We start from the raw sequence: 13,355 nt of genomic DNA on the forward strand, positions 1-13,355 counted from the left end.
CTTTGACCAGGATATTCTCCACTAATCCGTATGCAGGCTTCATAGATTTATCTGCCATCTATAATACTATCTTTGTGGGTTGGTTCTCTTAGATTTGCAGCTTCTTTATCACAGATAAGGGCATTAGATTTATGCTTGCCCCCAGATCACATAGGGCTTTCTCAAAGGTTGTGCTCCCAATGGTGCATGGAATTTGAAAGCTCCCTGGATCTAGCATCTTCTTTGGCAAGTTATTCTGAATTACAGCACTACATTCCTTAGTCAGGACTACTGTCTCATCTCCCTTTAAACGCTTTTTCTTTGACAACAACTCCTTCATGAACTTAACATAGATAGGCATTTGTTCCAAAACCTCAGCAAAAGGAATATTGATTTGCAACTTTCTGAAGACTTCCAAGAACTTTGAGAACTGCCTGTCCTTGGTCTCCTTTTGAAGTCTTTGAGGATACAACATCTTAGGCTTGTACTCAGAAGCTTTTGGCAAAGTAGGATAAGTTTCAAGAGAGTCTGGGAATGGGTTATCCGCACGCTTTGGAGGGGCATGCTCTACTTCTCCCTTCTTCTCCTCTGGAGCTTCCTTTTCAACTAACTCTTCATTGGCTTTGGTCTCAGAGCCAGCTACTTTACCACTTCTCAATTGAATAACCTTGCAATCTTATCCTGGGTTCATCACTGTATCACCTTGAAATGTACTTACAGACCTCTCAAGTAATTACTTGCTCAGTTGGCCCACTAGTACCTCTAAATTTCTAATGGAGGCTCTGGTTTCCTGCATAACTTGTGCTTCCGTACTTGCCACTTGTCCACCTATCAAGGTGATAGCCTTGCATTCCTCTCTTGGATTTGGAATTGTGTTACTAGGAAGGCTATTAGTGGTCTTCTGATCAATTTCATTAACTCTGGTGGCTAATTGACCCATTTGAATCTCCAGGTTTTTGATGGATGCTCTGGTTTCCTGTCTAAAACCTGTCAATATTGCTTCCAAATCATTGTTCTATTGAAAACCGCCTTGAGAACTATTGTTGAAGTTCTTAGGTCTCTAAGTTTGATCCTTCCATCCAAAATTTGGGTGATTCCTCCACCCCTGATTGTATGTCTTAGAATATGGATCATTGTTGGGATTCCTAGGAGAACTCCCCATGTAATTCACCTATTCAAAAAAGGGTTGAGCATAATCATAATTATCATTTTGCATAAAGTTACCTGCCATGTCATAGGAGACTTCCTGTGGTGAATTTTGGGTGTTGATAGCTGAGACTTGCATGCCACCCATCTGTTGAGTAAGTAGATTTATTTGCTGAGACATCAGCTTGTTCTGAGTAAGAAGAGCATTAATAGCTTCTACTTCCAACACGCCTCTCTTCTGAGGGGTTTTAGAGTTCACATGATTCCTGTTAGATGAGTATAAATATTGGTTGCTTGCAACCAATTCAATCAGCTCAATAGTCTCCTCTGGTGTCTTCTTCTTGTGCAATGAACCTCCTGCAGAATTATCTAAGCACATTTTGGACATTTCACCCAAGCCTTTATAAAAGATATCTAGTTGAGTCCATTTGGAGAACATGTCCGGAGGGCATTGCTTAGTCAGTAGCTTGTATCTCTCCCAAGCTTCATACAGATTCTCACCATCCTTTTGCCTGAAGGTCTGAACCTCCACCCTAAGCTTAGTCAGCTTCTTTGGTGGAAAAAATTTAGTGAGAAACTCAGTAACCACCTTGTTCCAAGTATCCAAACTCTCCTTGGGTTGGGAATCTAGCCATAGCTTTGCTCCATCCCTTAGAGCAAATGGGAAGAGCATGAGTTTGTACACATCTGGGTTTACTCCATTTGTCTTCACAGTATCACAAATTTGCAGAAAACTAGAAATAAATTGATTTAGGTCTTCAGGGGGAAGACCATGATATTGCCAGTTTTGTTGCACCAGAGTGACCAGTTGAGGCTTCAACTCAAAGTTGTTCGCAGCAATAGGAGGCACCACGATGCTTTTTCTATAAAGATCTACAGTAGGAGCAGAGTAAGAGCCAAGCACTCTCCTTTGTTGCTCATTTCCATTCGGATTAGCCACATTGGTATTATCAGCCTCATTAGGATCCATAGTGGATTCTGCAGCCTTGTAAAGTCTAGCTTGTTGTAAACGCCGCCTGAAAGTCCTTTCAGGTTCAGGATCAAAGTCTAAGAGATGTTCTTTGTCTCTGTTCCTGTGCATAAACAAATAGAAAATAAGAAAGAATGGGAATCTCTACGTCAGAATGCAGAGAATTTCCAATGAGGTAACCTGTGTAAAGAAATAAAAAATACTAAATAAAATAAATAAATAAATAGAAAAAAAATTAAATTAAAATAACTAGGTAACACCAAACTTAATTTCAGAAATTAAGAGAAATATTAGTGCTAATTTTTTTAATTTATTTATTTATTTAATAAAAGTAAAATAAAAAAAGGGACCGTATAAGGGGGGAAGTAACGAAAAGGATAAGAAAAGAAAAAAAGTGAAAAAAAAAACCGTAAAGAAAAAAAGAAAGAAATTAACGTAAACGAAAAAAATTAACGTAAAAAAATGCAAAATTAAAATTAATAATAAAATAATAATAATAAAAAATATAGTAAAAAAATTATCTAATCTAAGCAATCAAACAACGAAAATATAGTTGTTAATCACAGTCAATCCCCTGCAACGTCGCCAAAAACTTGGGTGGGGTATTTTACAACCCACAAACTAACTGGCAAGTGCACCGGGTCGTACCAAGTAATACCTTACGTGAGTAAGGGTCGATCCCACGAGAATTGATGGATTAAGCATCAGTTATTGAGTGATAGGCTTAGTTAGGCAAGCAGAAAAGAGTGTTTTGGTATTCAAAGAGCATTAAACAGTAAATTAAGAATTTCAAAAAGTAAGCACCAATGAGTTGGGAATAAAATATGGAGAAAACAGTTAAGGTTTCAGAGTTATCTATTTTTTTGGATTAATTTTTCTTAATAACTAATTTAGTCATGCAAGATTTAATTCATGGAAAACTATATGTGACTAGACCCTAATTCCTTAGACCTTCCTAGTCTCCTATAAAATTCATCAACTGCCAATTCCTTGGTCAATTAATTCCAATTACAAGGTGAAGTTCAAATTCCAGTTTATATGCCACAAAAATCCTAATTATCCAAAAATAAGGGGATTATATGTCACGTATCCCGTTAAATACAAACAATTAGAAATTTAGGATAATATGTTTTCAAGCTGTTGTTTAAGTGAAGAGCTTTTCCAAGTTTTACAAGAACTCAATTAGAACATGGGTCATACTTCTGTTCCACCCAAATTCATAAAATAAAGAACGAAAAAAATTATTGAAATATAAATCAAAACATGGATTAAATTAGAAAGACAGAGCTCCTAACCTTAACAATGGAGGATTAGTTGCTCATGGTTCAGAGAAGAAAAATAAGGGATCTAGTAAAATGTACTATGTTCCTATTTGATGGCATCAGATCCCTTTTTATAACAAATCCTAATAAATTTAAAATCTAATTATCTAAAATTAAAAATAATATATTTTCATAAAAATAAGATTTGAATTTAAATTCGAATTAATTAACAAGTCTTCTGCTGATGGGTGGGGACCACTTGATTTGTCCATTCTGCAGTTTTTAATCTGTGTTTTCTGGGTTGGAAACTGGGTCAAAACAGCCCATAAATTGTCCCCAGTGTTTTTCTGCACATGGCGCATGTCACGCGTACGCGTCAGTCACGCGTACACGTCGATGGTATTTTTTGCAAGTCACGCGGACGCGTCGGTCACGTGGACGCGTCGCTGAACAAATCTTCCATTCGCGCGTACGTGTCAGTCACGCACACGCGTCGCCATGGATACCTCTAAATCACGCGCACGCATGCGTGTCGCTCTTCGCAGCCATCTCCTTTGATTCTTGTGCTGCAGAAACTCCATCAAATCCAGCCGAATGCTACCTAAAATAAATAGTGTTCCGAGGATTACCTGAAACGTGTAGCTCGGTCGTCCGGAAGGACCCGAGGTGGGGGTTCAGGGACCCGAGCTTGATATGTTGAGTGGTTGGTGGTTGTACCTGCAATGACACTCCGATGCTTAAGTTAGCATGGGTCCAAGCAGATATGTGTAGAATGTGGAATGAATGTCATACCTGGGTGCTCCAGTGTATTTATAGTAGTTGGCCGTGATCTTCCCTGGATAAGATATTCTTATCTTATCTTATCTTTGGGAGTTTTATCTCTATCTTGTGGAACCGCCTTTTCTAGGCCTTTTCGGCCTTTAGCTTTTGGGCTGCGTTCCTTTTGATGGGCCTTCCTTATGTTATTGTCCGAGGTCCGACCTTTAGGCGTGAGCCTTAGGACGAGGTCGGACCTTTTATGATTTGACCGAGTTGGAGGAGCCCGGTCAGGGTATGAACAAATAGTATTGCACAAAACTCAAAATAGCATCCATAGTGGCTAAAATATAATTAATTCTTGATTAAACTCAACAAATTAAATTCAAATTAACTAGGAAAAAATAGACAAGATGCTCATGCATCACCTCCTTCCATGGCAAGCTGTATGTTGGTGGATCACCGTTGTCAATGGCTACCAACCGTCCTCTCAGTAAAAAGGGTCCATGTACATGGCTAATCATTTTTTAGTTCTCACTAATGTTGGAATAGGATCCATTGATCCTTTTGCGTCTGTCACCACGCCCAGCATTCATGAGTTTGAAGCTCGTCATAGTCATCCCTTCCCGGATCCTACTCAGAATACCACAGACAAGGTTTAGACATTCTGGATCTCAGGAATGCTACCAATTGATTCTATCTTATACCACGAAGACTCTGATCTCACGAATTTGAATGCTTTGTTGTCAGGAGAGGCAGTCAAACTCGTGAGCTAGGAACCCAAGAGCCATCCATTCAATCTAAGGTAGAACGGAAGTGGTTGTCAGGCAAACATTCATAGGTTGAGAATTGTGATGAGTGTCACAGATCATCACATTCATCATGTTGAAGTGCGAATGAACATCTTAGAATAGAAACAAGCGAGATTGAATAGAAAACATAAATATTTGCATTAATTCATCGAGACGCTACAGAGCTCCTCACCCCCAACCATGGGGTTTAGAGACTCATGCTGTCAAATATACAAATTCAGATGTGAAAAATGTCATGAGGTGCAAAATAAATCTCTAAAAGTAGTTTTTATACTCAACTAGTAACCTAGGTTTACAGAAAATGAGTAAACTAAGATAGATGGTGCAGAAATCCACTTCTGGGGCCCACTTGGTGTGTGTTGGGACTGAGTATTGAAGCTTTCACGTGCATAGGCTATTCTTGGAGTTAAATACCAGTTTGTAGCCTATTTTTGGCATTTAACTTTGGTTTGTATCTTGTTTCTGGCGTTTGACGCCAGAATAGTGCAGAAAGCTAGCGTTAAACGCCAGTTTGCGTCGGCTAAACTTGGGCAAAGTATGGACTATTATATATTGCTGGAAAGCCCTGAATGTCTAGGTTCCAACGCAATTGCGAGTGCACCATTTGGACTTCTATAGCTCCAAAAATTCTATTTTGAGTGCAGGGAGGTCAGAATCCAACAGCATCTGCAGTCCTTTTTCAGCCTCTAAATCAGATTTTTGCTCAGGTCCCTCAATTTCAGCCAGAAAATACCTGAAATCACAAGAAAACACACAAACTCATAGTAAAGTCCAGAAATATGATTTTTGCATAAAACTAATACAAATATACTAAAAAGTGGCTAGATCCTACTAAAAACTATGTGAAAACACCCCCAAAAAGCATATAAAATATCCGCTCATCGCAACACCAAACTTAAACTGTTGCTTGTCCCCAAGAGACTAGATAAATAAAATGGGATAGCATGAAGATCAAGAGGCAATCTCAGAGTTTTACATGAAGCTCAATTCTAATTAGATAAGCGGGACTAGTAGCTTTTTGCTTCTGAACAGTTTTGGCATCTCACTTCATCTCTTGAAGTTTAGAATGATTGGCATCCATAGAAACTCAGAATTTAGATAGTGTTATTGATTCTCCTAGTTTAGTATGTTGATTCTTGAACACAGCTACTTTATGAGTCTTGGCCGTGGCCCTAAGCACCTTGTCTTCCAATATTACCACCGGATACATAAATGCCACAGACACAAAATTGGGTGAACCTTTTCAGATTGTGACTCAACTTTGCTAATGTCCCCAATTATAGGTGTCCAGAGTTCTTAAGCACACTCTTTTGGATCACGAGCTTAACCACTCAGTCTCAAGCTTTTCACTTGGACCTGCATGCCACAAGCACATAGTTAGGGATAGCTGGGTTCAGTTGCTTAGGCCAGGATTTTATTCCTTTAGGCCCTCCTATCCATTGATGCTCAAAGCCTTGGATCCTTTTTACCCTTGCCTTTTGGTTTTAAGGGCTATTGTCTTTTTCTTTTTCTTTTTCTTTTCTCTTTTTTTTCACTGCTTTTTCTTGCTTCAAGAATCAATTTTATGATTTTTCAGATTATCAATAACATTTGTCTTTTTTCATCATTCTTTCAAGAGCCAACAATTTTAACATTCATAAACAACAAGATAAAAAATATGCACTGTTTAAGCATTAATTCAAAAGACAAAAAGTGTTGCCACTACATATAAATAATTTGAATTTTTCTTATTAAGAACTCGAAAAAAATGCCTTCTTATTCTAAAAATATCTACTATTTTATTCATGTTTAATGATGATGAGAAAAATAAATGATAGCTTACTTGGAGATGATAAAAATAAAAAGATAAAAATACTAATTACTACTACTCATATGACTCCTAAGATAGATTTTTAATAGCAGAAGTTATCACAGAATTAAGATTAGGACTCAACAACCTTTATTTTGGGAGATGGATGCTCCTTCAATTTGTGGGTTGTCTGGACCTTCAAGAGAAAGCTTCTGGCACTTCAGCTCCTGTAGTTCACACACTTGCTTCTCCTGTTCCTTAAACAGTTTGCAGATCATAAAATTTTGATTCTGCTGTTCTTCCTTGAGTTGATCCATAGTTTCTTGTAGCTTGGTGACAGATGCTTCTAGGCGGGTCTATTAGTCAATCTGAGGGATTTCTGGGAGGAACTCTTGTGCCCTCCTTTAGATAGAGTTTTCTTGTACTTGTTGTCCCTCCATTGACTTCTTGGTGATTGGATGTTCGATTGACATGAACTCATCTACTCCCAACTTCACCCCAGCCTTTTTACATAGTAGAGAAATAAAGTTTGGGTAAGCCAATTTGGCGTCCTTGGAGTTTTTTTTGCAATTGTATAGAGCTCACAAGAAATCAGTTGATGAACCTCCACTTCGTTTCCTTGCATAATACAATGGATCATCACTGCTCTCTTGATAGTGACTTCGAAGTGGTTTCTGGTAGACAGTATGGAACGCCCAATGAAATCCAGCCAACCCGTAGCAATTGGTTTGAGATCCCCTCTCTTGAGTAGATTTAGGACACCTTTTGTGCTGGTTGTTCACTTGGTTCCAAGGATGCATATGTCCTCTAGAATTTGGTCCAAGCGCTTATCATCACACACCATTCTCCTATTAAAGGATTCTGGATCATCTTGTAGTTAAGGTAGCTTGAAAACCTCTCTTATTTTGTCAAGGTGGAAGTAAATCATCTTCCCTCTGACCATGGTTCAAAAGGTATAGAAAGTGATTCCAGTCATTCTCTGCCTCTCTGTTTGCCACAGATTTGAGTAGAATTTCTGAACCATATTTCTACCCACTTTTATCTCAGGATTAGCTAGAATTTCCCAGCTTCTGTTTCGAATTTGCTCTTGGATCTCCGAATATTCGTCTTCTTTCATATCAAATTTTACTTCCGGGATCACTGACTTTAGACCCATTATTTTGTGGTAATGGTCCGAATGTTCCTTAGTTAAGAACCTCTCTGGATTCCAAAGTGGTCTTGGATTATTCTATTTCTTGCCTCACGAAGTGATTTCTTTTCCCTTAGGAGCCATGATCTTAGTGAGTCTTAGCTCAGTGATCACGCACAACACACCAAACTTAGAGGTTTGCTTGTCCTCAAGCAAAAGAAAGGAAAGGAGAGAAGAAGGAGGAGAGCCAAATTTGAATTGTGGAGGAGAAGAGGTGGCCGAATGTTAATTTAAAAGGGAGGGGGTGGGTTCGAAAAATTTTTGAAAAAAGATATGATTTGTAAAAAGGTAATTATGATATGCAAAAAAAATTATAATTTTAAAATTGATAAAATAAGAGAGAGTTTTGCAAAAGATAAATCTAAATTTGAAAAGATAGTATAATGAGTTAAAAAAAAAGATTTGAAAAGATATTAAAAAGATATATAAATTTTGAAAAGATTTGAAGAGAAATTAAAAAAATATATGCATTTTGAAAAAGATTTGAAAAGAAGAAAAGATTTTTAGGATTAAGAGTTTTTTATTTTTTTTGAAATTTGAAATTGAAAGATGAGGATTTGAAATATGTTTATGCAAGAGATTATGGATGAAAAAATAAAAAAAATTGGGTTGGAAAACAAAATCACCTCTCCTCCACGTTTCTGGCGTTAAACGCCCAAATGCTGCTAGTTTTGGGCCTTTAACGCCCAATTGTTGCTTGTTTTGGGCGTTTAACGCCCAGCCAGGTACCCTGGCTGGCGTTAAACGCCAAAAAGTCTTTATCGCTGGGTGTTTTTCTAAATGCCCAGGATGTTGTAGTTCTAGCGTTAAACGCCCAGAATGGCACCCATTCTGGCATTTAACGCCCAGAAGTTGCTTGTTATGGGCGTTTAACGCCTAGCCAGGTACCCTGGCTGGCGTTAAACGCCAGAAAGTGCCTCTTACTGGCGTTTTCATGCCAGTGAGCTTCTTTTCTCTGCTCTGAACCCTTCTATAACTCTGTGAACTCCTGTAAATGAGAATTAGTTCTGATGATAACTTATTAAACTCCTATAATTATTATTTAAATAACAAATAAACTACAGTAATGGCTGGGTTGCCTCCCAGCAAGCGCTTCTTTATTGTCTTTAGCTGGACATTACTGAGCTTTAATCTAGTCTCAGTTTTGAGCATTCTTGCTCAAAATTTCTTTCAATATAATGTTTGACTCTCTGTTCATTAACAATGAACTTTTTGTCAGAATCAATATCCTGAAGCTCTATATATCCATATGGTGACACGCCTGTAATCACATATGCTCATCTCCACCGGGATTTTAGTTTCCCTAGGAATATCCTGAGCCTAGAGTTAAACAGCAGAACCTGTTGTCCTGGCTCAAAGACTCTGGATGACATGTTATTATCAAGCCATCTCTATGCTTTCTCCTTGTAAATTTTGGCATTTTCAAAAGCATTGAGTCTGAATTCCTCTAGCTCATTTAGCTGGAGCAACCTTTTCTCTCCAGCTAATTTGGCATCAAGGTTTAGGAATTTGGTTGCCCGGAAGGCTTTATGCTCCAGTTCCACGGGCAGGTGACAGGCCTTCCCATGCACAAGCTGGTATGGAGAGGTCCTATAGGAGTCTTGAATGCTATTCTGTATGCCCATAGAGCATCATCCAAGCTCTTTGCCCAATCCTTTCTACGGGCAATTACAGTTCGTTTCAGGGTTCTTTTTAGTTCTCTATTAGAGACGTCAGCCTGCCCATTGGTCTGTGGATGATATGGAGTTGCCACCTTGTGGCTAATTCCGTATCGGACCATGGCAGTATAAAGTTGTTTATTGCAGAAATGAGTGCCTCCATCACTTATTAGAGCTCTAGGGACACCAAATTTGCTAAAGATATGTTTCTGGAGAAACTTCAGTACTGTCTTAGTATCGCTAGTGGGTGTTGCAATTGCCTCTACCCATTTAGATACATAGTCTACTGCCACCAGAATGTAAGTGTTTGAGTATGATGGTGGGAAAGGCCACATGAAGTCAATATCCCGTACATCAAACAACTCAATCTCTAAGATCCCTTGTTGAGGCATGGCATAACCATGAGGCAGATTACCAGCTCACTGGCAACTGTCACAGTTACGTACAAACTCTCGGGAGTCTCTGTAGATTGTAGGCCAGTAGAACCTACATTGGAGGCCTTGGTGGCTGTTTGCTCACCTCCGAAATGTCCTCCATATTGTGATCCATGGCAATGCCATAGGATCTTCTGTGCCTCTTCTCTAGGCACGCACCTACGGATTAGTCCGTCTACGCATCTCTTAAAGAGATATGGTTCATTCCACAAGTAGTATTTCGCATCAGAAAGTAGCTTTTTTCTTTTGTTGTCTGCTGAACTCCTTGGGAATGAATCTTGCAGCTTTATAGTTTGCGATGTCTGCAAACCATGGCACCTCCTAAATGGCAAAGAGTTGCTTATCCAGAAAGGTTTCAAATATCTCAGTGAGGGGTAAAGACATCCTTTCTACTGGTTCTATCCGGGATAAATGATTTGCTACTTGATTCTTTGTCCCTTTTCTGTCTCTTATTTCTATATCAAACTCTTGCAGAAGAAACACCCATCTTATGAGCTTGGGTTTTGAATCCTGCTTTGTAAGTAGATATTTAAGAGCAGCATGGTCTGTGTACACAATCACTTTTAATCCTACCAAATAGGATCTGAACTTGTCAATGGCATAAACCACTGCAAGCAATTCCTTTTCTGTGGTTGTGTAATTTTTCTGCGTGTCATTTAAAACACATCTGGCATAGTAAATGACGTGCAGAAGCTTGTCATGCCTCTGTCCAAATACTGCACCAATAGCATGGTCACTGGCATCACACATTAGTTCAAATGGTAATGTCTAGTCCGATGCAGAAATGTCAGACGCTGTGAACAGCTTAGCCTTTAGAGTCTCAAAGGCCTGCAAACACTCTGTGTCAAAGACAAATGGTGTATCAGCAGCTAGCAGGTTACTCAGAGGTTTTGCGATTTTTGAAAAATTCTTTTATAAACCTCCTATAGAATCCTGCATGTACCAGAAAACTTCTGATTGCCTTAACATTGGTGGGTGGTGGTAATTTTTCGATTACCTCCACCTTAGCTTGATCCACCTCTATGCCTTTGTTCAAAATTTTATGCCCAAGGACAATTCCTTCAGTCACTATAAAGTGACATTTTTCCTAGTTTAAAACCAGGTTAGTCTCTTGCCATCTTTTCAGAACAAGTGCTAAATGATCAAGACAGGAGCTGAAAGACTCTCCAAATACTAAAAAGTCATCCATGAAGACTTCCAGAAAATTTTCCACCTTATCAGAGAAGATAAAGAGCATGCATCTCTGAAAGGTTGCTGGTGCATTACATAGACCAAAGGACATCCTTCTGTAGGCAAATACTCCAGATGGACATTTGAATGCTATTTTTTCTTGATCCTGGGGATCTACTGCAATTTGGTTGTAGCCTGAGTAGCCATCCAGAAAGTAGTAATAGTCATGACCTGCTAGCCTTTCTAGCATTTGGTCTATGAATGGTAAAGGAAAATGATCCTTTCTGGTGGCTGTATTGAGTCTTCTATAGTCAGTACACATACGCCACCCTGTAACTATTCTTGTAGGAACCAATTCATTTTTTTCATTATGAACCACTGTCATGCCTCCCTTTTTGAGTGCAACTTGGATAGGGCTCACTTAGGGGCTATCAGAAATGGGATAAATAATCCCAGCCTCTAGTAATTTAGTGACCTCTTTCTGTACCACCTCCTTCATGGCTGGATTCAGCCGCCATTGTGGTTGAACCACTAGTTTAGCATTATCCTCTAGTAGGATCTTGTGCATGCATCTGGCCAGGCTAATGCCCTTGAGATCACTAATGGACCACCCAAGAGCTGTCTTGTGTGTCCTTAGCACCTGAATTAGTGCTTTCTCTTCCTGTGGCTCTAAGGTAGAGCTTATGATTACAGGAAAAGTTTTACCTTCTCCCAGAAAATCATATTTTAGGGATGGTGGTAGTGGTTTGAGCTCGTGTTTAGGAGGTTTCTCCTCTTCTTGAGGAATTTTCATAGGTTCTTTTATTTCTTCTAGTTCATCCAGATCAGGCTGAACATCTTTAAAGATATCCTCTAGCTCCGATTCGAGACTCTCAGCCATACTGATCTCCTGTACCAGGGAGTCAATAATATCAACACGCATGCAGTCTTTTGATGTGTCTGGGTGCTTCAGTGCTTCAATAGCATTTAGCCTAAACTCATCCTCATTGACTCTTAGGGTTACTTCCCCTTTTTGGACGTCAATGAGGGTTTGTCCAGTTTCTAGGAAAGGTCTTCCTAGAATGAGAGTTGCACTCTTGTGCTCCTCCATTTCTAGCACTACAAAGTCAGTGGGATAGGCGAATGGCCCAACTGTGACAATCATGTCTTCAATCACGGCTGATGGGTATTTAATGGAGCCATCAGCAAGTTGAAGACATATCCTGGTTGGTTTGACCTCTTCAGTCAAGCCAAGCTTTCTGATAGTGGATGCAGGGATTAGGTTGATACTTGCCCCAAGTTCACATAAAGCTGTCTTAGTACAGAGCTCTTTAAAATGATTGCACTGCATTCTTCAGTGAGAAAAACTTTTTCAGTTTCTCTCCAATCCTTCTTATGACTTAAGATCTCTTTCATGAACTTCGCATAAGAGGGTATTTGCTCAAGTGCCTCTGCAAACAGAATCTTGATTTCAAGAGTCCTGAGATAGTCTGCAAAGTGGCCAAATTGTTTATCCTGTTCCATTGGACGGAGTTTCTGAGGATAAGCTATTTTGGCTTTGTATTCTTTAACCTTGGTTGCTGCAGGTTTATTTCCTACAGAGGTAAGTTGAGAAGCCTTCTTGAGGGAGTTATTATCAGCACTTTCAAGTGTCTGACCCCTCATGGGCGTTTGAACACCAGGATTGGGGGTTGGATTGGCGTTTAACGCCAGATTCCCTCCCTTTTCTGGCGTTTGAATGCCAGAACTAAACATGGTTTGGGCGTTTTACGCCAATTTTTCTCCCTTTCTTGGCGTTTGAACGCCAGAACTGGGCATCCACTGGGCGTTTAACGCCAGTTTTTCACCCTTTTCTGGTGTTTGAATGCCAGAATCATTCCTCTCTGGGCTCTTACTGTCCTCAGAGGGATTTTGGGTAGCAATCTGCTCATCCTCTATTATTTGTTCTTTTCTTGGCTTTCTGCTACTTTGAGCTAAGGTATTCAATGTTTTTTTACTCCTTAATTGAACTGCTTGGCACTCTTCTGTTATCTGTTTTGATAACTGCTGTCTTATCTGGTCAAGTTGTGCTTTTATGTTCCTGTTAGCATCCTTAGTGTCTTGTAACATCTCTTTAAATTCTGCCAACTATTTTGTCAGATAACATAAATGCTGATTGATTTCAGCAACTTGTTCTAGAGGACTAAGTTCAGTGGACACTGCCTTAGCCTC

Source organism: Arachis duranensis, chromosome 5 (genome assembly GCF_000817695.3).
Source record: "Arachis duranensis cultivar V14167 chromosome 5, aradu.V14167.gnm2.J7QH, whole genome shotgun sequence".
Taxonomy (NCBI): domain Eukaryota; kingdom Viridiplantae; phylum Streptophyta; class Magnoliopsida; order Fabales; family Fabaceae; genus Arachis; species Arachis duranensis.